Source organism: Ornithorhynchus anatinus, chromosome X1 (assembly GCF_004115215.2).
Source record: "Ornithorhynchus anatinus isolate Pmale09 chromosome X1, mOrnAna1.pri.v4, whole genome shotgun sequence".
Taxonomy (NCBI): Eukaryota; Metazoa; Chordata; class Mammalia; order Monotremata; family Ornithorhynchidae; genus Ornithorhynchus; species Ornithorhynchus anatinus.
Window position 1 is genome coordinate 65,729,209 of NC_041749.1, and position 27,674 is coordinate 65,756,882.

A 27,674-nucleotide genomic window follows, 5' to 3' on the forward strand; every position below is an offset into this window, starting at 1 on the left:
CATGTTAGTACTTCAGAACAGAGGGCAGCAGTCAGGAAATGCTGGCAGCATTTTCAGAGAGACAAATTGAAGGTTATTTTGATTCTAGGCCCTGCAAATGAGGAGAATGGGTTGCCAGGTCCAATTATGAACTAATATTTGTATTTACTTGATTGATGATATCAAAGGATGGGAGAGGGCATGAGGAGAAAGAATACATTCCCGCCCTTTTTTTCAGGGGTGCTGCATCCCATAGGACCCAAATACCATAATGCGGATGTTCCTGAGGCAAGGGCATAGGTGTACATAGATGTTGCTGGCAGGGAATGCTTGTATTGCTTCTGTTGTATTCTCCCAAGCACCTAATATAGTGCTTTACATTCAGTAGGTTCTCCATCAACCCCACTAAGTGAATCATTGATTAGCTATTTTTTAAAATGTATTTTTTCTGATATTTGTTCAGCAATTAGTATGTACCAAGCACTGTACTAAGCACTAGTGTAGATGCAAGCTAATCATTTATGATATCATTATTTATAGTAATGTCTGTCTAGACTCTAAGTTGTTGTGGGCAGGGAATATGTCTTCCAACCATGTTACGTTATACTGTCCCAAGGGCTTAGAACAGTGCTCTGCACATAGTAAGTGCTCAGTAAATATGATTCAATGATTGAATGAAGTTAGACACAGTCCGTGTCCCACATGGGGCTCACAGTCTTATTAATCCCCATTATATAGATGAGGTATCTGAGGCACAGAGAAGTTAGGTGACTTGCCCAAGGTCATCAGTAGACAACTGGTGGAGTCAAGATTAGAACCCAAGTCCTTCTGACTCCCATGCCTGTGCTCTACCCACTAGGCCATGCTGCTTCTCATTATTGTTCCCCTCCCTTCCCCTGCAGCTCAAAGAATTGCTTTGGAAGGAAGCAGATTGGGTAAGTAGCACAGGCCATAGCTATTTAGATAGTGAATAAAAGATGGAGCTGAAGGTTGTTCCTCCATTCCGTGGTCTACAGGCAGGGAATATGGCTACCAGCTCGAGAGCATTGGGCGTAGAACCGAGGCTTGTCCAAAGAGAAGATTTTTAGTACAACTTTGTCAAATGCTCTTTCAAGAGCCAAATCATAGGAAGCCAACTGACTCATTTACTTCAGTAAGTGTCAGTGATAGAATTAGAACTTCAGATATATTGTTCTGAACCCCTGGCTACCACATCTCACCTGTAGTGCATAATTCATTGTGCTTCTCAGTGCACGTGAAAGTCTGCAAGAAGCAGGAGTGGCATTGAGGTTCCATGAACAGCTCTCCCTGTAAAACCCTAAATTCTCTCCAGAGTGAAATGGAGGTTGGGCTATATATTTAGGGAAATTTTAAAGCTGATAAAATGTTATTTATAATAATAATTAAGTGCTTACTATGTGTTAAGCACTGTACAGAGCACTGGAGTAGATACAGGATAATCAGGTCCCACATGGGACTCACAGCCTAAGTAGGAGGAAGAACAGGTATTGAATCCCTATTTTGCATATGAGGGAACTGAAGCACAAAGTAGTTAATAATGATGGTATTTATTAAGCACTTACTATGTGTCAAGCACTATTCTAAGTTCTGAGGTAGATACAAGCTAATCAGGTTGGACACAGTTCCTATCCCACATGGGGCTCACAGTCTTAATCCCCATTTTACAGATGAGGTAACTTAGAAGTGAAGTGACTTGCCCAAGGTCACACAGCAGACAAGCGGCAGAGCCGGGATTAGAATCCACATCCTTCTGATTCCCAGGCCTGTGCTCTTTCCACTAGGCTATGCTACTGCAGTTAGGGTTGCAGTAGCAAAATAAACCATCTGTGGGTCCTTAGAGCAAGAAGTAATGTAAAGATTCCTCTGGCCAGCGTCATTGCATCAGAGTTTGCAGTGGTCTGACCTGATTCCATGAGCAGGAAGGCAGGGCACTCAAAGCAGCAGGTACTTCTGGGGTCATTTATTCCCAGGACTCAAGATAAGCATTCATCCCACCTGGCCTGATAGTGATTTTGTCCTTGGGGGACTGTGCTGGCTGAATCATTTGAGGTTGATCCGACCCTTTGCAAAACTTATCTCAGTATGGACAGTTTTTGTGGCAAGTCTCCTTGCACTCCCTTTGCTTGGTTTAGTAACACTTTGATGCAAGGCCCCCAAGAATGTTCTCAAAGGTGCCGAGGGCATGCCCCCCTGCCTTCCTCAAAATACACTCTACTTATTAAGAAGCAGAATTCAAGGTAACAGTGAAACTTTACCTTCTCCCATCTCCTAGGAATACTTTCTTTTTTAACATGCTCTCTTCTGACTACAATGATTTGGCAGACATATGGATGAATTTTGAGCCATTTTTTGTTCTTGATCAAATGTTAATGTCATTAGAATGAATACATTGACATATGCTCCTTCTGGTTTGTTCTCATTTCAGTTTTTTTCTGTATCTTTGGTAAGAAGGGCAAATTTATTATTTTTTATTATTTATTTATTTATTTTCTATTTTGCCTCCTCCACCTCCAGGATGGAGTTAATTTTATTCATTTTTCCTATCAATACCTTCTTTAGTGAGATGCAGAATATGTCACTGTGGAAAATCATCATTTGAAAGGTAATCTCTCTCCTCTGAACCCCAAGTGTGGTTAAGAGTCAAAGGTTGTCAAGGCCATTAAAGGATATTAGTCAATGTGAGAAGTACAAGACTTCAGACCCATTGGCAGAAGGCTTTATTATAACCAATTGAATGTCTTTCAGGAAAGAAGCATTGTAGCCACCTTATTTACATGTGATGGTAACCAGTCACTTGGCATGCTAGCAGGTAGTGGTAGTAGAAAAGATATTTATTGAGCAGCCCATGGTTGCAATTCATTGTATTTAGCACTTGGGAAAGTACTTGGAACATTTCCTGTCCACAAAGAGCTTACATTTCAACATGGCAGTCAGGCATTTACAAATGGGGTAATTAGAATAAATGAAGAAATTGTACAGTCACATAAATGCTGAGGTGGGGAGTATGAGTAAATAATAATGGAAGTAATTGTTAAATGCTTACTTTGTACTAAGCACTAGGGTAGATACAGTAATCAAATTGGACATAATCCCTGTCCACATGGGGCTCACAGTCTAAGTAGGAGGGAATAGGATTTAATCCTCATTTTACAAATGAGAAAACTGAGGCACAAAGAAGTTTTTACTTGCCCAAGGTCACACAGCAGACAAGTGGCAGAGCTGGGATTAGAACTCAGGTTCTAAAAACATGTAAGGATTGATGAGTTGATGTGAATGGGGTGTCGTGAGTTAATCTGGGAAGGATTGTTGGAGGAGATGGGATTTTAGGATAGATTTGAAGGTGCGGAGAGCTGTGATCTGTTGGATTGGGGTGACAGAGGACATACATTTACTATTGCATGAAAAGTGTCTCCCTTACTAATTGCTCTTATAGATGATTTCTAATACTGCCACTGAAACACCCTGTTTCGATGGGCTTCAGGAATTACGTTCAACCCTTAATATACTTAGTCTGTGAGCCCCATGAGAGACAGGGGCTGTCCCCGACCTAATAAATTTGCACCTACCCCAGTGCTTAGAACAGTGTTTGACACATAAGTAAGAGTTTTAATAAATACCATAAAAAAGGTGTTTTGACGGGTAGCCCAGCCCAGACTTGAGCTCCCTTCTGTGGTTCATGATTTCACCCAGGGCCCGCAGACACACTGTATTACTGTGATTAGCAAAACCCCAAATGACATCCAGTATTGATTTAGAACCACACATCTGGTATTGAAGAGAGTGAGCACTTTCCTTTCAGACTCCATCTCAGACTTCATAGAAACTTGCAAATAAGTAGAAATTGTCTATCTCTAATCTCAACGACTCTGGAATCCCATTCTCAGACCACAGCTTTCTCACCTGCCATCTCTCTCTCAAGTCCACAAAATATTCCTCTACCCCTTCTCTCACAAGAGACCTTTGATCTTTTGACTGCCTCCACTTATTGATGGCCAGTATGCCTCATTTTGCCCCATTTGGACTCCCTACCCATCCTTCTTTCTCCTGATGCACAATTCCGTACTCGCAACATCACTTTTTCAGTTAAACTCAACTCCCTCCCTCCTGCCTACCTCCCACTATGAACACTTGGCCTGGATCACTTCTGCAGTATACTTCCTTTGCTCCTAGATTCAGGCCATCTCAAATTCTCCCTCATTTGCAATAACTCTCTCCTGCCCTCTGCTTAGCAACACTACCTCTCCTCCCTTATTGACTCCCCTATTCATGGCCTGCACCAACTCTTCCAGATTTTAACTTCCTCCTGACACCCCCAGGTCCCCCACCTCCCCTTCTCTCACTCCTGATGACCTTGCCTACTATAGTGACAAATCAAAACCATATGGCCTGATCTCCCCAAAATCTCCCCCTCACCTTCCTTAATCTCTTTTGCTGTCCCTCAGCCCTCTCTCAAGGAGATTTCTCACTGGCTTTTGAAATCTACCCCATCCAACTGTGTGCCTCAATCCACACCAGGTACTTCACACTTTATAAAAATGTATGTGCCCACTCTTTTCTCTTGCCACCACTCCTTTGCTCATGTCCTTCCTTCTGCCTGAACTCCAACAATCTTCATATCTGGTAGACCACTCTTCTCACCATCAGTCAGTTGATCAATTGTATTGAGTTCTTACTGTATTCCGAGAACTGTACTAAGCACTTAGAGAGTACAGTATAACAAATTTCGTAGATTTGTTCCCTGCCCACAAGGAGTTTATAATCTAGATGGAGAAACAGCCAAAAAAATAAATTATGGATATGTACATAAGTGCTGTGGGTCTGAGGGTGGGGTAAAAAGAGGTTACAAATCCAAGTGCAAGGGTGATGCAGAAGGGAGAGGGAGTAGGGGAAATTAGGGATGTCGGGGAAGGTCGCTTGGAGGAGATGTGATTTTAATAAGGCTTTGAAAATGGGGAGAGTCATGCAGAGAGATGCATGGGGAGACGGTTTGCCATCTTCAAAGTCCTTCTAAAAATCTCATATCCTCCAGGAGGCCCTCCTTAATTGCTCATCTTTGCCCTTTTTATTCCCCCACAGTTGCTACCTCAGGAGTTTGCATTACCTAGGCACTTGACTATTTACACACTCTAGAGCACTTAAGTACCAATCTTTAGATTGTATTACTTTCTCCTATCTGTAATTTCTTGTAAGGTCTGTTTTCCCCCACTAGAATGCAAGTTCCTTGAGGGCAGTCTGCTAATTCTATTACACCCTCCCTAGTGCTTAGTACTAGGCTCTCCACTCAGTAAGTACAACTGATTGAGGTCTACACATTTTATCAACCCATTATTTTCTCAAATTACACAAAATGAATTTGATGTTCAGGCTCACCCAGCATAAATTTTTAGACTAACCAAGTGACAATTTGCATTTCCTGCTGTGTTTCCATACATATCCAGACTTCTTCCAAGTTCAAGTTTGAGCATAAATGTGTCAGCTCACATGTTTCTTTTGCATATCACCCATTACTCCATTACTGAACTTCCAACAATATAACTTTACTAATTTGCGGCAGTGATCTCAACTGGTATTTTTTGCCAGAAAGGTAAAATATTCCTTTTGCTTCTATTTCGAGGGTTATTATTTTCATAGCTACTTCAAAAAGGATGATATTATATGTTATCTGATAATACATGTCTATAAAACAAATGCCATTCTTCAATCTCTTTGAATAAATGTCTTACTAAAAATCCACATGGCATAAAAGGAAGGGACTTTGTCGGGTTGAGTGGTGAATGGATTTTATTTTAGAGATCTAAAACTCACTTCAACATGTCTCCAGTAAAATGATTTGTAGCATTTATTGCAGAGTAGATGGTTTTAATCACAACATGGAAAGTTGCAGTGGTTTGTGAATTTGAGATCTGCTTTCTAAACCTGGCTCTGCCACTGATTTTTTGCCTGTCCTTGAGGAAAATACTTTAGGGATATTAGATGCCCCGTAGTCTAAAACAAGATTAACATGGCTAACTCTATTATCTATTATCTAAATCCCAAGGACTTAACATAGTGCTCTGCACACTGTAAGCATTGAATAAATATCATTAATTCAATGATTGATAACCTCTGTCATTTAACCAGACCAGCTAAACATCAGAGGAACATGTGGATATATATTTATTTTGTTTACATATTATTGTTTATGAAGTACCCTACAGGCTTTGGATGAAAGACACCAGAGACGAGACTAAGCAATTCTAACCTGGTACTGTTAGTATTTAACTTGCCATCATCTTCCATTCTCATGAATTGCAGTGCAGTTTGTGGAGAGCTGCCTCACTGGCTACATCAAATTACAAACAACTGGTTCCTTGTTTAGTACCTCTGAATTTGATGAGAGCTCTGAAAAAGAAATTGATGAAGCTGAACTAGGTACAGAAAATGAATTTGAGGTAACCTCCCCAGTTAAAAATACCTCTAAGTTTTCCACTGTTGACCTCCCATGTATTATTGAATTGCTCATTACCTCTTACTTCATATTTCTCCTTCGTCATCACTAAATGCAGGATTTGTCTATTTTCCATTCAACAAGCTAACCAAAATTTCCAGTCTGATAAGCCTTTGATCAGATTATAGGCGCTAACTCCAACCTGCATTATTGTTGGCATTTTTCCATCTTCTCTATGAGGCTGTGACAGCATGACCTAAATTATTCATCTATTTTAATAGACATCTAGATTGCTTGATTATGCCCATACTGTGTCATGGGGTCTTTCATTTGTATGCACTTATTCATTTGGAAAAGGACCTTACCTGTTTTAAATTAATTTGCATAGGTAGCGTAACAGCCAGATCCTCTTGGAACCACTTCCTGAAGGTGCTGAACACCATCAACAGTATTTATTGAGCTCTTTCTGTGTGCAGAGAGTACAATATAACAGAGTTGGGTGACATGTTCCCTGCCCACAATAATCTTACAGTCTAGAGGGGAAGGGAGGCATTAATATAAATTAATAATATTGAATCATGCTCATAGGATCCAAGGATTTGATGCAATTCCACTGAGAGAAAGTCTGTTGTAGTTTAGACAGGTCTGTCAAAAGAAATGGGATCCAAATGTAGCTACCTCTATACCTAGGAAAGATGAAACTAGAGGAAGAGCTTTTCAATTACCAAATTCTCACCACAAGATGTTGATCAATACTGAGGAATACTTAATCCATGTATATGTAGTGTGAGGAGCTAGGGTGGTCAAGTGATGAAGAAGGCTAATGAAATGGCTGGAGTAAAGGTGGGTCAGCCTGAGTAGAGGCCTAGAATCTGAACAAATACATGTGGGCAGAGTTCCTGGCCTGTTGTAGACAAAGAAACTGGCCAAACAAGGAGTGGCCAGGGCAGACAGGATTATCAAGAGGCACAGATCGAAAAGCAATAGGAATTATTCATGTCTCAAAAACATAGATGCCAGTTTTGCCCTAAGGGTCACATCTTTAGCATCCTTATATCTTAGCATCCCTAGCTATAGTCCTAATTGTATTGTTTGCCTTTTCATTTGACCTCTTCCTTCCCCTCTCCGGCTCTTCCACACTATTTTCCCCTGTTTTTTCCTTGCTGGTTGCATTGTGCTCCTTTGAACTATTTGTGAAGTGGTTGTGTTAGTTGGTGAAAGAGTGGGCTTGTAGCAAGCGTGGAAAGTAAGGCAAGAATCTCTGCTCTTTGGTTTCCCCCATCTCCCTCTTCTCTTCCTAGTCTATCAACTTTTGTTTCTACCTCTGTTTCTTTCCATTAGTTCTTTATAATAATAATAATAATAATAATAAATATGGTATTTGATAAGCACTTACTATGTACCAAGCACTCTTCTAACTGCTGGGGTAAATACAAGGTAGTCAGGTTGTCCCACATGGGGCTAACAGTCTTAATTCCCATTTTACAGATGAGGTAACTGAGGTACAGAGAAGTTAAGTGGCATGCACAAGGTCACACAGCAGACAAGTAGCAGAATCAGAATTAGAACCCACATCCTCTGACTCCCAAGTCCATGCTCTTTCCACTAAGCCACTTTGCTTCTCTTAATAATGGCATTTGTTAAGCACTTACTACATTTAGAGTACTGTTCTAAATACTGGGGTAGATACAAGGTAATCAGGTTGTCCCAGGTGAGGCTCACAGTCTTAATCCCCATTTTACAGATGAGGTGATTGAAGCACAGAGAAGTTAAGTGACTTACCCAAGGTCACACAGCAGACAGGTGGTGGAGCTGGAATTAGAACCCATGTCCTCTAACTCCCAAGCCCCTGCTCTTGCCACTAGGCCATGCTGCTTCTATTCCCTTTCCTTGTTTCCCAAAACTTCTCTAGCAAACTCTGATCTTTGGTGTTGTTTTTTCCCTTCTACTCTTTCTTTCCATTTCGCTGCACCTCTTTTATAGTCTTTTTTGGTGCCACCTCTACTTCCCTTCTCCTTTCTCTTTTCTGTGACTTCTGTTTCCTGAGCTTTGGAGGTCCTTCCTGCCTGATGCTACTTTCTTCTCTTCCCTCTTTTCCTGCTGTGCCTCAACCATATCAGTTCCACATGCTCTACCATATAGAGTTGGCCCATAATTCTACATAAGATGCAAAGGAAGCAACATGGCCTAGTGGAGAGGACCTGGCTTCTAATTCCAGCTCTGCCATTTGTCTGCTGTGTGACCTTGGGCAAGTCATTTTACTTCTCTGTAGTTCAATTTCCTCAACTGTAAAATGGAGATTCAATACCTGTTCTCCCATCCTCTTAGATTGTGAGCCCTATGTGGAACAAGGACTGTGCCCAATCTGATTATTTTATTAATACCCCAGTGCTTAGTACAGTGCCTGACACATAGTAAGTGCTTAACAAGTATAGTTATTATTGTGCACTTTATCACAGTTTCTTTTCCATTCTGTGCTAGTTCACTGTATGTGAACCTATAACCACACTAATGTAACTTGGGTGTCTTCCAAATCTGCAGTTAACTTCAATATGTATAATTTTCCTTCAGCACTTCTAAACAGATCTTTCATGACGCTTGACCCCTTCTCTTTCCACTCTTTTTGTACTCTCTTGTCCATGCACCCAATTAATCCATTACTTTCCCTGGTTACAACCAAGTATCTCAGTAGTAGTGGCAATAGTACAGTAGTAGCACTTAATGCAGTGTTTAGCACATAGTAAGCATTTAACAAAAAATTATTATTATTATTATTACTGTTTGGAAAGCATCAGGTAAAAATACACCTTTGAAAAATCTGCACATCCCTGGCCTACAAGGTGCTCACAGTCTAAGAATAAGGTTGGCAGGGAGAAGGGTAGACAGTGAACACATAAGGAAAGGTGGGCTCTTTTCACCCACCACTCTCCACTCCTCCTAACAGTATCTCTGTCTTGACTTGCTCACCTCCAATTGGCCTGGAACTTAGTGTCTCTAGCAGGAGGTCAGTGCACTTAGTTTTCCCATAACACAGGTTTTTACTACATGTTTTGGAATACTGTTTGACTGTGCAAGCCTGTTTGGTGGTATCAGAAGGAACAGTGGATGAGTGCACATCTGTGCTCCTTAGATGTGATTTGAGTACAACAGGAGTTGTGATTAGTACAGGCTTTTGGCAGACCATAACCACTGTATTTACTTAACTGACACTGTCTCATTTCCAGTGAGTATATAGACCATCTGCAGGCTCAACCTGCTCAGTGGTAGCCCCATAATAAATAATAAATACCTTTTAAGCCTCCTTCCTCTTTCTTCCTGCCAGCTTTTCCATGATGATCATATGCTGCCCCTGACCTCAACTTCAGATTGAATTCAGCATTTATGTCTTCAGGAAAATAATGAGCAATACACTAATTAAAATGCCCACCCACCACATGTGCTCTCTCTGTGGGGACACCTTACTGCCTCTGTTGTGTAGCAGATATATATGTGTATAAATAATCTTGGCCATAAATATATCTCTCTGACTTTGTGGTCATCTCCCTCTCTCCTATTGCCACTTCTTCTTTCTTCTCCCAGCTCTATCTTCTAAAACAAATTACAACACATTGTCTTTTCTTCCCCTTCTCCTCCTATTTTTTGATTTATTTTCTTGGCTCTTTTTATCCTCCTTTCTTCTCTTATCCCTCTGTCCTAGTTTGCCCTCCACTCACTCACCAGGTGCCTGGATTTTACTGGGGGGGGAGGGTGGAATTAGCTTTGGCTGGGCTCTGATCTCCCAATCCCTGCAACTTTGATTACTGCTCCGACTACTTCCTCTATTTTGTTTTCTACCATTCTATTCACATTTCCCTCTGCCTTTCCTCCACCTTATCTTCCACTCTATCCCCAGATATTTCTTGGGAGTTCATTCCAGCGTGGCTCAGTGGAAAGAGTCCGGGCTTGGGAGTCAGAGTTCATGGGTTCAAATCCCGGCTCTGCCACTTGTCAGCTGTGTGACTGTGGGCAAGTCACTTAACTTCTCTGTGCCTCAGTTCCCTCATCTGTAAAATGAGGATTAACTGTGAGCCTCACGTGGGACAACCTGATTACCCTGTATCTCCCCCAGCGCTTAGAACAGTGCTCTGCACATAGTAAGCGCTTAACAAATACCAACATTATTATTACATAGGACTGTCCCTTGCACTTTCATGTTTGTTGTTTCCAAACAACAAGAATGGGAGTACTGTGGATATGAATCCTCTTTAATTACCCATTATCTACCCCGGTGCTTAGAACAGTGCTCTGCACATAGTAAGTGCTTAACAAATACCAACAGTATTATTATTATTCTACATCACTTCTTCATTGAAAGTTTTCATGCTCTTCCTCTTCTCTGACAATTCATGTTTTCCCTCTTACCCTGCCCCCGACCCCAGCTCCCCGATAACCCCCTGTGGTTCAGAGATTGTTGGATTTGTTTGTTTTTAAGTGTATAATATGTGCCAAGCTCTGTACTAAGTACTGTTTAAGATCATCAGGTCAGACACAGAGGCTGTCTCACATGGAGCTCACAGTCAGTTGGGTTCTGTGGCTTCTCAGCAGTTGAGCAGGAAGTTGGCATTCCTTGGTCTTCAGCAGTCCCCCGCTCATCGCTCTTAGTCTCTCCTCTGATGGTCCACTGCCTTCCGCCTCATGGCCTAATCCACCTAATCCACCCCCTACTGCCATTTCAGCATTTCCTTAGCAAGACGTTGGGTTCTCACTGACCCCCACCACCTCCTCATGTGCCCCAGAGGACTTTGTACATGTCCACAAAGGGAAGCAGTGTGGCCTAGTGAAGACAGCACGGGCCTGGGAGTCAGAGGACCTGGGTTCTAGTCTTGACCCTGCCACGTATCTGCTGTGTGACCTTGGGCAAGTCACTTATCTGAGGATTCAATAGCCGTTCTCCCTCCTGCTTAGATTGTGAGGCTCGTGTGGGACAGGGATTATGTCTTACCTGATTATCTTGTATCTACCCCAGCATTTTAAACAGTGATTAACACATTGTAAGTGCTAAATAATGATAATAATAATATTTGTATTTGTTAAGGACTTACTGTGTGCCAAGCACTGTACTAAGCACTGAAGTGCATATAAGTCAATTGGGTTGGACAGGCCCCGTCCTAAGTGGGGCTCGCAGTCTCAATCCCCATTTTACAGATGAGGTAACTGAGGCACAGAGAAGTGAGGTGACTTGCCCAAGGTCACACAGCAGACAAGTGGCAGAGCTTAACAAATATCATTATTATATATTTATACTATATTGCTTCCTCTTTCTGTGTCTCCTCTGATAGTTTGTAAACTCCTTGAGGACAGGGACAGTGTTTACTATCTTTTCTCTAGTGTACTCTCCCAAATCCTTAGTACAGTGCTCTACATACAGTAGGTGCTCAGTATACACTATTGATTGATCAATTGGGAACAGGCGTGGCTAACAAGACTGATCTGTGCTCCACATTCCTTTCCATATTTCATGCATGTAAAGAAGCAGTGTTGCCTAATGAAGAGAGCACAGGCCTGGCAGTCAGGAGACCTGGATTCTAATCCTGCCCCTGCCACTTGCCTGTCCTGTTTAATTTGAGTAGGTCACATATCTTCTCTGTGCCTAAGTTTCCTCTTCTGTAAAATGAGGATTAAATACTTGTGTTCTTCCTCTCCCTTAGTCTGTGAGCCCCATGTGGAAGAGAGATGGTTTCTGATCAGCTTATATTGTATCTAATCCAGCTCTTAGTACAGTGTTTGGCACATAATAATTAAAAATACCATTATCATCATTATTTTTTAAGATAGTTCCTTGCTGCACTTATGGGTTTGTTTCTCATAAGGGTCTGTCTGTTTTTAACACTTGTCTCCTTGTTATTTGTCTGAGCCTGTTTTTTTTATTATGTTTTTAAGTAATTTGTTCTGCCCTATCTGCTTGTATATGCCACTTTCAGTTTACTATACTGCAGTTGCTTGGGTATCTTCTTTCATGTCCTACCCACTTTGTGGCTGTGGGGTTGCTTCATAGTAAGACCTTAATAACTGCCATAATTAATTAATTCTGGTGAGCAGTCGCATTCCAGGACCTCATTGTTGTTAAACTTTGTCCTCTTATTGGATGCTGATTAGAGTTTGAGCTGAGACTGGTGAATACACAAGAAAATGGATGTCTGTTTTTGTAGTAGGTCCAGATTGCCAAAGCTGTATGTATTTCGGACACCAAAACAGCCTTTACTACTGATCTTCAACTTAGTTTGAAGCTTGATGCCTCATTGTTGCCACAACTTTGCTTTGGAGTCCCCCAGAAGTTATGCTGACTTTTTAGTCTTTATCTGTCAGTGCATTGTTATATATCTAGAAGAGGACTGTTTGGGAAACTAGAAAAAAAAGTGCAGTTAGGAATCAATTAATTTCAGTCAATCAGTGCTATTTACAGTGTGCTTCACTGTGTGTGGAGTACTGTAGTAAGCTCTTGGGAGAGTGCAATAAAACAGAGTTGGCAGACGTTTCCTTGCCACAACACCCTTACGGTCCTAGAGGGAGAGACATACATTAATATAAATAATTTATAATATATAATTCCTGGATTTGTACAGAAGTGCTGTAATCCTGAGGGTGGGTTGAATACCAAATACCCGAAGGGTACAGATGCAAGTGCATAGATGACACAGAAGGGAGAGGGATCTGGGAAAAAGAGTGCTTAATTGGGGAAGAGTTCTTATCCATGGATATGTCACTTAATTCCCTCAGTTAATCCCTTAGGGATATCAAACAAGGATTTCTTGCTTTTTTGTGCATTCTTTCCTTAACACATGGGTATTTATTTTTGTCTAACAGCACCTGCTGTGCAATGTCTAATTTGAGAACGTGCAGGTATTTTGCTCCTAAATTGCAGTAAACTAGATGGTGTTTATGTAACCTTTCAAATTATGACTTTTAGAATTTCTTTAACTTCCTCAGCATTTCACTGACAAAATGAAATAATTAATATTGGGTTTTATTCATGCACTTTCATAAGCAGAGAACTAAAAAGAAATGCAGTCAGAGGTGTGAAAGAGACTTGGGTTTAATAGTAAGTAGAGAGTTAAATTAAATTTTCTGTATTTTCTACCTTTAGCATGATTATGGATTTAAGTGCAAATTGTCTCACCACCACCATGGTGGTATACTAGTAGTAAAATGAATAGTAATAATAATAATAATAATGATGGCATTTGTTAAGTGCTTACTGTGTGCCAGACACTGTACTAAGTGCTGGGGTGGATACAAGCAAACCAGGTTGGACACAGTCCCTGTCCCTCATGGGGCTCCCAGTCTCAATCCCCATTTTACATATGAGATAACTGAGGCACAGAGACATGAAGTGACTTGCCCAAGATCACATAGCAGACAAGTGACAGAGCTGGATTTAGAACCCATGACCTTCTGACTCCCAGACCTGAGCTTTATCCCCTACACCACCCTTTAAATTAGTACATATGCTTATTTTCTTTGGGAAAGGGAGAACAGAGGCTGCCCAAGTTATTTTGGTTTTCTTCTTTATTTAATAAGAAGTTTTAAAAGGACTAATCCTATATTTTTATGGAAAACCTTATTTTTGCAGCCAAAACAAATTAAATTGTTACAACCTATTGTCCTTTTTAAAACTTAGATCCCTGAAAGCTGCTCTCCACAGTCTTAAAAGGAATTTGGGAACTCTGGACTGGGTGGTTGTGCTTCTGGGAAGGGTTTGCCAAAGTAGCTACAGCTCCAAAGAGGCACATTGGGAGTGAGGAGAGCTCATCAACCCTCCATTTAGTGGTGCCCTTTGAAACTGACTTGGGCTAAATGTAAGATTGGAAGGTCAAGATGGGATACAGCAAAGCTGCTATTCCCTCCACCTCTCAATAATAATAGTTATTATTATTGTATTCTAGTGTTTACTGTGTACCAAGCACTGGGGTAGATCCAAGGGAATCAGATCAGACAGAGTCCATGCCCCTGCTCACAGTCTAAGTGGGTGGAATAACAGGTATTGAATTCCCATTTGACAGATGAGGAAACTGAGCTACAGAGAAGTTAAGTGACTTGCCTAAGTACAGGTGTGGCACACAGCAGGCAACTGATGGAGTCCTGATTAGAACCCAAATCCTGCGACTCCCAGGCCAGTGTTTTTTCCACTAGGCCACACTGATCTCCTGGGGGAAGTTTGTCAGTCATTTATTGAGTGCTTATTGTGTGCAGAGCACTGTACTAAGCACTTGGGAGAGTACAGTATAATAGGGTTGGTTGACATGATCCTCGCCCTCAAGGAGCTTATACTGTGCATATAAATGACCCTAAAACAGGACACCCCTCTCAGGATCACACCTGTAGAGTTTCCAGTATTCTACCAATCTCAGCTTTGGGTGAGAGAGTCAAGCAAAGGCATACCCATTCCATTCCTAGCTTGGCCAGTGGCTAGCAAGTGGAAGGCAGTCTGCTCCAAGTCAAAACTTGCCTGTTCTGGGCAGCAGTGGCACGGGAGAGAGTCGAGGGCAGAAACTCAAGTTTATTGCATGGAAGAAGGCAATGGTAAACTACTTCCGTATTTTTACTAAGAAAACTCTATGGATACACTACCAGAATGATTGCAGATGGAGGTGGGGCATTCTGGGAGAGATGTGTCCATGACATCGCTCTGGGTCGGAGACGACTCAACAGCATAAGACAAGACAAAAGAACACAGCCAAACTAGTCATATGACCTTACAAGCTCTTAAGGCAGTTGGCTATTGGGAGACAATCAATAAATAATTCACATTTTTATGGTATTTGTTAAGAGCTTATTATGTGCCAGGCACTGTACTAAGCATTGAGAGAGATACTAGATAATCGAATTGTATATAGTCCATGTCCCAAAGGGGGCTCATTGTCTTAATCCCATTTTACAGATAAGGTAACGAGACACACAGAAGTTAAGTGACTTACCCAAGGTCACACAGCAGAGAAGTAACAGAGCTGGGATTAGAACCCAGGCTCTTCTTACTCCCTGGCCCATGATCTTTCCACTAGACTATGCTGCTTCTCATTGAGTGCTTACTGTGTGCAGAAGCCTGAGTGCTTACAAAGTGCTGGGGAAATATAACAGTTGGTAGATGTGTTCTCTGCCTACAAGGAGCTTATAGTCTGGAGTGTGAGAACTATAGGAGAGGGATAGGGACCTGCCTGATGTGCAGCAATCAGGAAAGCGATTATTCGCTTTGAGAAGAAAAGGACACCAAGAGGCAGATTTGAAAGCAGGAATAGTCACTATGAGTAGCAGATGAATCAGCATGGCAGATAATAATTTTACTAATACAGAGTTTGTAATGGACTACCAGGTGATTATTAAGCAAGAGGGAAATTAAAATCAGATAATGTCTCCACCCTGTCTATCATATAAACACCCATTTCAAATCGTACAGTTTGTAATACTTCCAGAGAACTGGGATATTTTTCTTTGATTTCTCTTTTTCATTTCATACAGACACTCTAGTTGTACTAGTATCACTCTTGCTTTAATATAGCCTCCTTAGCTACAATTAAGGTATAAAAGACTTACACAAATAAGGTGAGGTGAAGATTCGAATCTGCAAGACTGAAGAAGAGCAGTTGAGCTGAGAGCAGAGAAGACCTTCGAGGGTTTGGCGGAGACTGACCCAGCATTTCTTCAGAAGAGGGGTTTGTATCATAAATTAAAGAATAAGGTGGTTATTCATTCAATCATATTTATTGAGTGCTTACTGTGTGCAGAGCACTGTACCTAGTGCTTGGAAAGTACAGTTCGGCAACAAATGGAGACAGTCCCTACCCAAGAACGGGTTCACAGTCTAGAAATGAATCACTCTGAATTTTACCACACATTTGGGAATAACTGGAGAGTCCATTTAGAAAGGACTGTAAAAATATGCCATTAGACCATTTCCTTACAATAACGTTTTGTCAGGTTATTGCCATTTTCAAATGGCTATTACAGTCATTTCAACAACATTTTATTTTTCTAATTTCAACTACCTTTGAAGCTAAAGCTAGCAATTTTCGTACTTAGTGCTTTTTATAAAACTGACCAAAAACCACCCTTATTTCCCTTTTAATGATTTCTGTTTCTGTCAGTTATTGGAGGGGGAAAAAGTTCTCAAATAGTCACCCCAGCATACCCACTTGCCTCTAGGCAAGACTTCCTCTAATCTACTTAAAGACAACTTCCCCTCAAGGAACAACACTTAATAGGTCACTGCAAGTTGGCACCATTGATAACTACTCTTTGTGCACCACTCTAGGAGTAATATAGCTCAGCAATATTTTCGCAGCTTGTTGACCAAATATGTTAAGTGGAACAAAATCAAATGTCATACTGAGGTCAAGATACAATATATCTTCCTCTAAAATGAGGTTGGTCATTCTGTTAGCAGAGAAAATTGTAGTGGACTAAATCTGATGGATTTAAATCTCCACAAATGATCATTGGATGAAAAGAAAACATTTTGCAAAAGTGGGCTTTTTGTGAAAGTTTACTTACCTGTGTTCTAACTGGCACTTGCTAGAGAGAAAAACCTCATGTGAGCCCTGAACAGAAGTAGAAGTTAATAGAGCCTATTTTTTTTTCTCAGAGATTATACATTGTTAACTTTAATTAGGCTATTTTTAGGTTTCCTGAATTGGCAAATAACCAAACTGAAAGAACCAAACCAAATGAGGTCAGGTTCTCAAATTGCTTTTAAATTGCATATATCATGTGAGATGGTCTTCAAGCTTCAGTGAAATAGCCACATTTATATTTAAACTGTGAACTGTTGATTAGATTCCATCATACAGGATTGTTTCAAGCTTAGTCTGGCTAAACCCACGGTATTTGTCTTAGCAGGCAAATTCACGTTGGTTAGAGTGACTTGTTTATATCAAAGTCAACTGGAAATATTTATTCAATCTCCAACAGTAATCTGATTATCATGTATTCTATTTTACATATGCTTCATGTAGAATACAGTATGGACCTTCTGTGCACTTAGTATGTGCATGTGCTTCGCATGTGGAATGAAAAATGGACTTCAAACTATTTTTCTTAATTTTTTTTTTCAAAGTATAGTTAATTTCTTGAGAGAGAAATGAGTTTATATATATATATGTAATATGCATATATATGTATCAACAACAACATATATATAAACATATATATAACTATGTATCAAAATCAACAGAATATTGAATTGTTCTAAGGTTGGTGAATAGTAAATGTCATCTTTGTCATCCTACAAACTGATTCCTTAGGATCCACTTCAGAAAGCTTAGACCTGGCTACTTCTTATCCACAGGTGAAATTATTAGTGAATACTTTGGTGGTAATGAGGACTGGCATTTTGTATGCACCTTTGAACTTTGTCCAGTGGATGGAATGGATAGAGCCAAGGCCAAAGGAAGGTCTAACAAAGTGTTTAGAAATATTTCCTAACTGAAAATCACTGGATTTTTGTGGTGTTCCCGCTCAAATTGTCCCTTTTTGTCTTCCTATTTGTTCTCCCCCCATTCCCATTATTTCATCTTCTTGGGATTACTTTTTCTATGCCTCTCTTTGATTCTCTACCATTCTTTTATTTCCCCTTCCCTTCTCAAATCCTTTCCTTGCTCATTTTCTTGTCTCCCACACTGTTTTACAGATTCTCATATGTACACGCATACAAATTAGGTCACTCAACAGACAGACTGATTTTTACACCTAACCATGCCCAGATGTACCCTGAGACCCATGGCTACAGTACACAACACACAGGCATTGGCAGCAAAGAATCAAGACACCAGAGTGCTTAGAACATAGGACACCCACAGACACAGAACCCAGGTTATACATAAGGCACAGGACACAGAAAGCACCCAACACAAAGTCCCAATACTTGAAACCAGTCTCATAGAGACTAGATAGTGGGAAAGTGTCCATTTCCTCATAAACCTGGGCACGCTTTGTTGCTATTAGAATCATGTCTCCTCTAGGAAGTGGGTCTTTGTGTTCTGTCTTCTATATGAGTGTTGTTGCCTGTGTGCATGCATGCTGTAGAGTCAAGGTGGCTGTATCTAAGTGTGTCTGGCCTGGCCTGCTGCTCAACTGTCTCCCTCTCAATTCTCCTCTGCATCTTGAAGTCTGCCCACCCTCTGCCTGGTACCTCCAACCTTAATATACTTCTGTCTCAGTGGGCCTGCCCAGTGTCCTATCTAAACTCATCCCTCATAGATGCCATTAGCCCCCTACTCATGATCTTGCCAAACCTGGAGGTCCTAACTTCCCCACTGTTAGCCCCTGGCTTCTGTTCCTATCTGTTTCATTTTGCTCCACGTTCCTTCCTTCCCTGGGAGTCCTGGGTTACATTTCCACAGGACCTGACCACCAGTCCTGTGGCCACCATTAGTCCAAGGCTCAAGCTCCCCCAACCTTTCTCGACACCCATATTTCTTCCAGGTCCCTCCACATTCAGGCATATTGAATCCCTTGCCCTTCAGGCATACAGAATCCATTGCCCTTGTTGAATGATTTGCTTTTAGGGCACATAATATTTTAAGCTCCCAAACCAGAATCCACAACAAGACTAATATTGATTTTCTGCAATTTTCAACATGACAGCAGGAAGGTCTTTAATTTTGCTGCCAAATTGGTAACTTGCAGGTGGATCAACAGAAAACAGGCCCTTAAGGGCATGGGGAAGTGAGGCTATGCAGCTCAACTGACTTATAACTCTAGCAGCACCTCCCTGTTGCATAATGTGTTGTCTGAAGTTCTTTACTGGCCAATTATATATTGATTTTGAAATACTATATAATGGACTTGATGCAGGATGAAAAGGTGTTCAAAGCAAGAAGCATACTGAATGACAAATATCTTGCCTGTATGTGTAAACCATTTTTTCCCCAAACCGAGTTGGTGATTATGATGTAGTTTCATTTAGAAACATGTCATTTGTATGCTTGCCAGCTATCTTTTCTGCCTCAACAAATCTTTTTGTATGATTTCCATTGGTCCTCCTACACCCAGTTGAATGCCAAGAAGGCTGTCAATCAATCAACCAAGCAATCCTGCTGGGAAAAAACAAAGAACATCTGCCTCAAGTTCTGTTAGAAATCATTTTCCAAGTGACATTGTGCTTCATGTGGATTCAAGGGCCAAAAATTAGAGGATTTATTCTGAAGCTTGTTGGCCTCTGGGACAATTCTAGTCCCAGGGAGTAGTCCCCAGTCCCAGGGAGCATCAAAGCATTAACTTTGAGCCCACCACAATAAGAACATTGCTTTAATACTTAAGATTTCCTGATCATGAATGCTAACAGCTCCTCTCAGACTCAAATTATTGAACGCAGATGTTCCCTTGACTAAAGCTGTAGAGAAAACATTTCTCACAAGAGTATAATATGTCCCTCTTTGCTGGCCCAGGAGTTGTAGCTGAAGTCCATTTCATGTAACTAGCAAAGTTAATTTGACACTTTCTCTACTCTGTACCCAGCCCAGAGTGATCAGATTGAATGTGATTAAATAAAAATGACCAAATTTTCTATGGATGGCATCCAAAATTATAAATAATCTAATAAACAAAAATTCAGCATCTTTTCCAGATGAAAATGTTTAAGGGCATCTTCCTCTAACATCTAAATGTGTAGCTTATGGGGTTTGCATCTTCAGGTGAAGTAATTTATTTACTTATATTTTTCTCTCTGGATCTGTCTACGCGGGAAAAGCAAAATGGACACCTGAAGCAGTTGTCCAGATAATTCAGGCAAAAAGTCAGTTCTTGAGGAAAAATTGTGATAAATATCCAAAAGATAATTCACTGGATAAGTGCTCAACTGTCCAATCCCTCGGCCTGTGTACTGTCATCATGATCAATACTATTTATTGAGGACCTACAATGTGCAAAATCCTGAACCAAATTGCTGAAGAAAAGGCAATAGAAAGAAAAAAAATTATGCCCCTACACTTGAAAATAACTATCTAGTGGGGGAATCAAGCCAAGAATACAAACATGCAATTAGACAAAGGTCAAGAACATAAATAGCAGTGTTATATGCAAATGGTTTCAGATAAGTACATATCTACTGTTCTTGCGTAGGTTTTCATGACTGGTAATAGATGTGGAGGTTTCATCTTTTCACTGTGGCTGTATAAGGGGTCGCTCCTTATTGAGCTGCTGACAACCTCAAGATGGCTTTCTTTTCACTAAAGTTCAGGGAAACCTAACTGAAACATTAACCTAAACAGTGTAGCAAAGGGCATGCGTGTGCATACACACACAAACACACACTGCATGCTAAAACTATAAATCTCTCTCTCCAATTCTCTCTCTCTCTCTCTTTTAGCTCTTACTTATGTTGATTTGGAAAACAACAGATTAACATCATTCTTTAAAATAATTATTTTCATATTCTTGGAAAATTGTCATTATTCTAATCTTTATAATCCCAGTTCCTTTATTATGTAAACTCTAAAGATTAAAGCAACTGCAACTGATAGGAAATAAATTAACTGAAGTATAGTAAATAATGGAAGTATAGCATTATAAGAATGCTTGGCTTTAAGTCCCCATATGGGCAGCATACGCCATTTAAGTACATGCTGCTCCTTGCTACTGAGACATATGTAGAAATCCAGATGACTTTTCAACAATTAAAACATTTTAAGGCCAAATTCAAGAGACAGGTTTTGGAAAAAAGCAGCTGCTAATCAACCAGATGGAAAGTGAACATTAGGGCACTCTCCTAGGATTGTAATGAGTTTTCATTTCTGAATCCTCTGCTACATGACTTTGGCCAGCTGGTACATATTAAGTTTTTCTCCACAGACTTTTTAGTGGGAAGCTGACCATTTAATTAGTTGTTTTCATTCTATGTGGTGGCTTGTAGAATAGTAATGCTGGTCAGAATAAATATCAGGTAGTAATGTCAAGTAATCTGTGAGATGGCACTTTAAAAATATGCAGGTAATACTGATTCAGATTGAAAGGTTCTGAGAAAAGGGTGATCGAATGATACGGTCATATAAATTTTCTAACTTAAAAATGTCCTTTCATGAACAGTGTGTAATTATCTTAAACATATATATAATACACTTAAAACTTGACTTCTTATTTCTTTGATTAAAAAAGCAACAGGCTTATGAGAGTAGATTTAAATTTTATGAATGTTTGATGGTTTGACGTTTGTACATTTTAATACCATATGTGCTGACCTAAACAGGAAAGTTTAACACTGTTGTTCTTTCACTTTTATGCAAAAATCATCAGTCTTCAGTTTGGCAAGAACTGTTGACTGAGTGGGTTTCATCACTTACTTTTGAGATGATTGATCTATTCTTTAAAAGATTTAAACATAATGAAACATCCTTTACAGAATTTCAGCATGCCACTTTTTTATGGTATTTGTTAAGCACTTATTATATCACAGGCATTGCATGGACTAAGCGCTGGGATAGATATAAGCTAATCAGGTTGGACACAGTCCATGTCCCACGAAGGGCTCAGAGTCTTAATCGCTAGTTTACAGATGAGGTAACCGAGGCACAGCAAAGTGAATTGACTTGCCTAAGGTCACCCAAAAGACAAGCCCCGATTAGAATCCATGTCCTTCTGACTTCCAGGCCTGTGCCTAATCCACTAGGCCATGCTCGTTGCTTCTTTTAAGATTGAAATCAGTGTTCAGTTTATACTTCAGTTGATTATCATTCTGTCTTCTTGCAAAGATAGGCAGTTAATTAGAAAGCTGATCCAGCTGTCTGTCTCTTTCTGCTAAAATTCAGTTTTTTGAGGGAACTTATTTGTATTCTGGCCTCCATTCTTTCCAGTCCCTCCAGACTAGCTTTGGGACAGCAGCTGTTCCTTCTCATTCCCACCAAAATAATTAACTGAATGTATTTTTGAATGTACCCAATCCAAGGCACTATTAAATCCTGACCAATTTAAGTTTTTTGTATACAAAATTTTGCATGGGTGTGTAAACAGATTATTCCACTTATGTGCATGTATATCTAGAATGTATATAAAAAAGGTATTTACATATGCAGTACACAATCACATGGTAAGTATGTTTCATATTCTTTTATGCATCCGTACAGAAGTACATAAATTACATGCAGCATAGTCAATGGAATCAGGCTGCATCCAGTGTTCTGGGATTTCAGATAGGAACCCTCTGTGTGTATGTATATATATGACAGTTATTTCAGCCAACTGAGAGGAGTCAAAGGTCATTGTATTTGTTAAAGCTGCTTACTATTTCTTTTTCATTTGCTAATTATTTTTGAATGAGAAGAACATTTACAAAGTTAAGATATTAAATATATTAAGATTTTCTTTGGTCCTATAGCCTCTGTAGGCGCTTAGGCAAGTATTGATCATGTTCACTCTGTCATTTAAAATGACCAGAGTTCTTTTAACGGAGAGGGGTGCACATTGCTACTACTGTGGTTATTTCCATGGAGACAGATGTCAGATCAGAGGAAACAGGGCCTTATACCTTGGAAATAGCTATTGTTCCCCAAACCGCAAAGCACCTTACTCTGTTTCTCCAAAGCAACATAGTATATGTTTATACAGGGCTGTCTGGTTTCTTGCAGAGTTGTAATAACTGTTTTAACTTCAGATTCTGAGACAGAGAACCCCTGAGGGCACTGAAATAGCCTATATGGATACATGTCCAAGTTTTGTAAAGTTTTAATTTAAGAAAGAAAACATGAAAACTGGAAAAACAAAATACTGGAAAGAATATCTTAGTATTTGGTGATCCATCTGCTTAAGAAAGATTTGCTTTCTGAGAACTGATGTCTAACAGCTCTTTCATCCATTAGAAACTTCTTGGTTCCAACAAGTTGAATTCATCAGCCTAAATCCACTTAGCCAGAGACTTCTGATGTCACTCTGGAAAGAGTTGCCTCAATGCTGCTATAATCACAATTGGTCACTGGATTTTTGTGGTGGTTTTATTAAAAAAAGAAACCCAAACAGCAAGTGTTTTTACACGTATGTGTGCATATACATATATGTCTGTATATTTATAGATAGGTATGTGTGTGTATACCTTCTGCAAAACACAGCATGACCTAGTGGAATGAACACAGGCCTGAGAGTACTGGCTCTACAACTTGCATGCTACGCAAGCTTGGGCATGTCCCGTAACCTCTCTGTGCTTCAGTCTCCTCATCTCTAAAATGGGGATTCAATACCTGTTCTTCCCCCTACTTCAATTGAGAGCCCTGTGTGGGGCGGGGACTATGTGAAGGTGGAGAAAGTAACTGTCGGATATGAAGAGGGATGGTATTCCAGGCCAGAGGCAGGATGTTGGTGAGAAGTCGGCAGTGAGATAGACAAGGTCCCAGTACACTGAGTAGGTTGGCATTAAAGGAGCGAAGTGTGTGGGCTGGGTTGTAATAGAAAAGCAGCAAGGTAAGATAGGAGAAGGCAAGATGATTGAGTCCTTTAGAGCAGATGGCAAGGAGTTTCTATTTGCAGAGGTTCTTGAGGAGAAACATGGACTGAACGTCTTTGTAAAAAAATGATCCGGGCAGCAGAGTGAAGTATGGACTGACGTGGGGAGAGACTGGAGGCAGGGAAGTCAGCAGGGAGAGCTGATACAGTAATCAAGCTGGGAGAAGATAAGTGCTTGTATTAATGTGGTAGAAGTTTGTATAGTGAGGAAAGGATGGGATTTTAGCGATGTTGTGAAGGTTGAACCAACAGGATTTAGTTATAGATTGAATATGTGGGTTGAATGAGAGAGAAGAGCCAAGGATAACATGGTTATGGACTTGAGAGACAGGAAAGATGGTGGTGCTGTCTACAGCAATAGAAAAATCAGGGGAGCGAACAGGGTTTGGGTGGGAAGGTAAGGAGTTCTGTTTTTAACATGTTAAGTTTGAGATGAGATGGGTTATCCAAGTAGAAATGTCTTGAAAGCAGGAGGAAATGTGAGGCTGCAGAGAGGGAGAGAGAGTAAGGCTGGAGATGTAGATTTGGGAATCATCTGCATAGAAATGGTAGTTGAAGCTATGGAAGTGAATGAGTTCTCCAAGGGAGTGGATGTAAAATGGAGAATAGAAGGGGACCCAGAACTGATCCTTGAAGAACTCCCGCAGTTAGAAGATGCAAGAAGGAGGACACTATGACAGAAACTGAGAATGAGCGGTCAGTGAGGTAGGCGAGGAACCAGTAGAGGACAGTGTCAGTGAAGCCGAGGTTGGATAATGTTTCCAGGAGAAGGGGATGTTCGACAGTTGTCAAAGGCAGCTGAGAGGTTGTCAAGGATTAAGATGGAGTAGAAGCTGTTGGATTTGGCAAGAAGGAGATCATTTGTGACCTTTGAGAGAGTGTTTTTTGTGGAATGAAGGGGAGGGAAGCCAGATTGGATGAGATCAAGGAGAGAATTGGAAGTAGGAGGGAAAACAGGCATTTATTACTATATTGCAGCAACTTATTACTAGTGATTAGTTATTAGCAGTGTAATTAGCATATTCTAACTCTATGTCTGATATTCATATGGTTCACAACTTCTCCTTTCACTATGATCTTTTTTATAAATACATACATATGTTGACTACTGTCTTCATTGTGGCCAGAGAGAAATATGGATACAAGAATTAAATTTAGGGAGCTTGCCTTCCTATTAAGGTAAACTGAATATTGATTGATAATACCAAAATGCTCTAGCTGGCCAATAAGTTCTGAAAATACTTCTTCCCAGATAAACATGGACCAGGAATAATCAATTAAGCTCATTTTAGTTACTTTGTTTAATCTGAGTTTTTTTTAACCCTTTTAGTCATATAGATTCATAGAGCAGGAAGGAACTCCAAAGCAGGAGATAGATATTTATCTATTTAATTTATAATAATATTTAGGGATTGGAATTCCTTAATGCCCCTTGGTTACCTATTCCAGATCTATACCTATTCCATTAAACCATGTGATGAACAAGATCAGAAATCACTGTTCTAATCAAAGATTATTACCTTTGACTGGAAATATGGTCACTCTTGCAGACATACTCACTCTCTTCTTTAGTCAGATATGATATAGCTTTGGCCTATATATCCAGCTGTTCCAGTAGTCCAGCCTGCCAAAAACTAGATACTTTGGCAGACCAAATTAGTTGTATGATTAAATGCCCAAATAGAAAAACTTTAGGCATATTCTATATCACAAAAGGTATTGCAGAATTCACTTAGGTGAAAGTACCTTTAGGGCCAAATATTCAGTATTCCAGAAACCCACTTTTATTTAGTCTAGTGCAAACAATCACGTTAACATTGCAGTAGGCCGCAGTGGTGGGTTCCTAATCACTCATTGCAGTGAAAACTCGTAGAAATAAACTCTGATCTGAGAGGTCGTCAATCAGTCATATTTATTGAACATTTACTATGTGCAGAGCACTGTACTAAGCACATTGAAGTGTACAATATAACAAAATAACAGTGTTGGTAGACATATTACCTGCCCACAATGAGCTTACAGTCTAGAGGGGGAGACAGACATTAATATAAAATAAATAAATTACAGATATGTACATAAGTGCTGTGGGGCTGAGGGAGAGGTGAATAAGGGGAGCAAATCCAAGTGCAAGAGTGACACACAAGTAAGTGGGAGACGAGAAAATGAGGGCTTAGTCGGGGAAGGCCTCTTGGAAGAGATGTGCCTTCAAAAAGGCTTTGAAGGTGGGGAGAGTCATCATCTGTTAGATATGATGAGGGAGGGCATTAAAGGCCAGAGGCAGGACATAGGTGAGAGGTCAGTGGTGAGATAGATGAGATTGAGGTACAGTGAGTACGTTGGCATTAGAGGAGCAAAGTTTGCAGGCAGGGTTGTAATAGGAGAACAGTTTGATCTCAGTCCCGACTCTGACATCTATGATTACCATGGGCTAGCTTCTCTTTGCCTTAGTATTTCCATCAGTAAAGTAAGAATTGAGAAAACGGATCAATGCAAATCAACAAGGGTCCATTAATAGAAACTGTAATGCCTTTAAAAAAATATAGTTTAAAAGCAGTTTGGGGGTTGGGCCTATGATCACCAGGCCACCCTAATCCTTGCAGCCAATCCAAGAGTGATGTTTCCAGGAGGGACCAGGTCTACCAGCTGGGCCTGGGAATTAGAGAATGTGGGTCTTAGTCCCATCTCTGCCACATGTCTGCTGTGTAACCTTGGGAAAGTCGCTTAACTTCTCTGTGCCTCAGATACTTCATCTGTAAACTGGGGATTAAGAATGTGAGTCTCCTGTGGGACAGAGACTGTGTCCAACCTGATTACCTTGTATCTACCCCAGTGCTTAAAACAGTGCTTGTCACATAGTGTTTAGCAAATACCACAATTATTATTATTATTGAGCCATGCAGTCCTAAGAAGCTACCGGGGGGAAGTTAATTGATAAATCGTATTTATAGAGTGCTTACTGTCTTACTGCAGGGAACAATACTAAGAATGTGGGAGAGTACAACACAACAATATAACAGACACATTCCTTGCCCATAATGAACTTACAGTCTAGAGGGGGAGGCAGGCAGCCATTAATGTAAACAAATAAATTTTAGCTATGTGCATAAGTGGTGTGGTGCTGGGGGTTGGGTCAGGGACAGCGGTGGTGAAAAAAGAAGCAGCGTGGCCTAATGGTTAGAGCACAGTCCTGGGAGTCAGAAGGACCTGGTCGCTAATCTCAGCTCCACCACTCATCTGCTGTGTGACCTTGGGCAAGTTACTTAACTTCTTTGTGCCTCAGGTACTTCATCTGTAAAATGGGGATTATAACTGTGAGCACCAAGTGGAATATGGACTGTGTCCAACCTGATTACCTTGTATCAACTCCAGCACTTAAAATAGGCCCTGGAACATAGTAAGCACTTAACAAGTACCATAACAAGGACATGTTTCCTCACTCCTCAAGAAACTCCAGTAGTTGCCAATTCACCTCAGCATAAAGCAAAAGCTCCTCACCATTGGTTTTAAAGCAGTCACCTTGCCCCCTCCTTCCTCCCCTTGCTACTCTCCTATTACAACCCAGCCTGCACACTTTTGCTCCTCTAATGCTAACTTTCTCACTCTACCTCGATCTCATGTCTCACAGCCAACCCCTTGCCCACGTCCTGCCTCTGGCCTGGAACACTCCCCCCCCCCACATAATAATAATGGCATTTGTTAAGCACTTACTATGTGCAAAGCACTATTCTAAGTGCTGGGGGGACGGGGTACAAGGTAATCAGGTTGTCCCACATGGGGCTCACAGTCTTAA

The 27,674-nt window shown here is 40.5% G+C and overlaps 1 protein-coding gene across 17 annotated transcripts in view; it reads left to right on the plus strand.

The window, feature by feature from the left end:
• The window catches only part of CADPS (calcium dependent secretion activator), a 495,043-nt gene that overhangs the window by 106,586 nt on the left and 360,783 nt on the right, over positions 1-27,674 (plus strand). The gene's annotated exons all lie outside the window — the stretch shown is intronic.